Source organism: Pundamilia nyererei, unplaced genomic scaffold (assembly GCF_000239375.1).
Source record: "Pundamilia nyererei isolate P.nyererei 1_Seehausen unplaced genomic scaffold, PunNye1.0 scaffold00039, whole genome shotgun sequence".
Classification (NCBI taxonomy): domain Eukaryota; kingdom Metazoa; phylum Chordata; class Actinopteri; order Cichliformes; family Cichlidae; genus Pundamilia; species Pundamilia nyererei.
The window spans coordinates 1,330,204-1,332,782 of NW_005187440.1; positions in this window are offsets into that span (position 1 = coordinate 1,330,204).

Genomic DNA, 2,579 nt, shown 5'->3' on the forward strand with positions numbered 1-2,579 from the left:
AATAACACACAAGTTAAAAATGGAAAACAGACAAGCTCGGGCACTAAGCATGACACGGTAATCCATTTTTGAAAAAAAAAAATAATAATAATAATACAAATAAAAGTCAAATTGAAGATGTGACAACACGGCTACCTGTAGTGACAAGTAGTACAAATAGGTTTCAAATTAACTGGAATGTATTAAACTAAGGCTGCAAAATCAATATATAAAAAAGGTACATCTCACTACTCAAAAGTGAAGGTGTGTGTGTGCGTGCGTTCAATGTGTCGCTGCGGGTGGAGGGGGGGAATGTTAAGCTGTGGTACAATAACAGACACGTGCAAAAGTTGCATAGGGTCGGTGCTGCAAGCTAAATATTCATGTGAAAATGTGATTTTTAATACAGAAACAAAACGAAATGTGATTAAAAATTAGATGCGTGCCATAACGTACTGAGCAGGGATCGACTTCAGCAGAACGCATCTGTCAAACAAAATTAGGCGCGTGTGTTACGATGTTAAGTTAGTACGCACATGTGAGAGCTGTAACCTGTTTGTTCTACATTTCTCACTCGATCAAAACCGCAGGGTGACTCGAGCTCTGCCTAAGTGCTTTAATCGAAAGCATTACAATGTTTAAAAACTTTAACCTTTTAATAAAACCTCAGCATAGCAACAAAAATTTAAATTTAAAGAAAAAAAAAAGAAAAAAAAAAAAGATGGATTTCATCCCAGTATTCATTTACCAACATGTCTGTATCCTAGAATCTGAAGGGAAATGTGAGTCCTGCTCAGTGACGATGCATTAAAATAATAATGAATGGGTTAAATGTAGAGTCACACTAATTTGTGTTGAGCTCAACAACAAAGGGAAACTGCACAACAGTGGACCTCATCTCGAGTTACCAATTTCTGGGACCCTGTTGGGACACTACCAACAATCCAAAACGTCTACAGTCTTTTTTTGTGTGTGCCAACATTCATTAGAGAAGTTCCGGCTTTTTTTTTTTTTTTTCTTTTCCCCCTCCTCTCCTTCTTCACTTTAAGAAATAGTGTTTCTGCTTGGCACATAAGTGTAAGAAGCAGCCTGCACAGACACAAAAGACTACAATCATCACTGTATCGTTTCTGCTTGTTTTGTTGTCCTATTATACGAGTCGACGCCAAGTTAATCTGCGGTCCGTTAACTTTTCTGTAGTCGCCATTTTTCTCCAGTTTTTCCCGTTCATGTCTGCTTATGTCACTTTGTCCATGAATCCATCCACCCAATCCTGCCACAGAACACAGTCATCTAGAGCTGCATTTGATACTCTGATTACACCGACAAGTTTCTTCTATGACGATAGTGAGATTTATAACAATCCAGTTCCTTTAGGCTCATATTTTCTAATTCATATCCGCACAGAAAAAACACCCTCTCCTGTTAATATGGCTTTTAGGTGCTTGTACGCATTTATACACGGGTTCACACAATAGATGAGCATATACCATCACTGTAATATTTACTTCTAGTCTTTTTGGACTCCTCTTAAGTTCACTAGTTAAAAGAATGAAAAAAAAAACAAAAAAAAAACGACTGAACAACAGTTTCATTCACAAGCAGCTGCAGATCAACACCCTTATCCTCTAAAGTCACATGTTAAACTGGGAAAATGCAACCAATATGTACTGCTAAGCCCGGTCTTGTAACCTGCAGGGGTAAATGCAAACTTCAAATGTCAGCATCTTAAAAACTTAAAAGCAAGATGCAGAAATCAGACGATGGAATACTTGCACCTGTGTGAAACCAAATCACGCATCAGCCGGGTATTCAGCTATTTCCATGAATATCTAAACTATTTGTTGCTTTTGTTTTCCTGATTCCAATTCTGTTTTTGTTGTCAGGGAAATGTATGCTTTATAGTATTTATCTTTACTCATTTTAATATTTTTAATCAAACTTTACTAAATTATTGGAGACTATCAGCAGATATTAATCATTTTCAGGATAAGACATGGACAGTAATGAAGTCTTAACAGCATTTGATTTGTTTTGACCAACATAATGATCACTCATAACTTATTTGCTGCTCAAAGAGTAGTATATAACTAATGTATTCTGAGTGTTTAAATCTTTAAAATTTTGCAAAATATTTTAAAAAAAAAAAAAAAAAGAAAAAGAGAGAAAAGAAAAAAAACAAAACATCCCCAAAGTCCATCTTCAATTCAAAGAGCATCGGTGTTCGTCTGCATCCATCGTTGTGATTGTAAGGTCCTGGTCATCGTTTTTACTTTACTCATTTGTGACATGTGAATGTTTTTAAAATGCTGCCATCAAGAGTCTTGGCGGGCAGATCCTCGGAGCACAGAGTTCAATAGCAAAGATGCTAAACATTCAGAACGGGCCTGTGAGGTTTTTGAGTTGTTACCAACTCTCTGCCAGAGGGATTGACCTGGAATTAAATGGCCATTGTGCTCTAAAGTGTGCTTCAGCAGGGAAACAGGAGATGTTAGTCGATGATGGAGAGTAAGACTTGGAAATAATATAACAACTTCTCTTAAGTGTGTGTGTGTGTGTGTGTGTGTGTGTGTGTGTGTGTGTGTGTGTGTGTGTGTGTG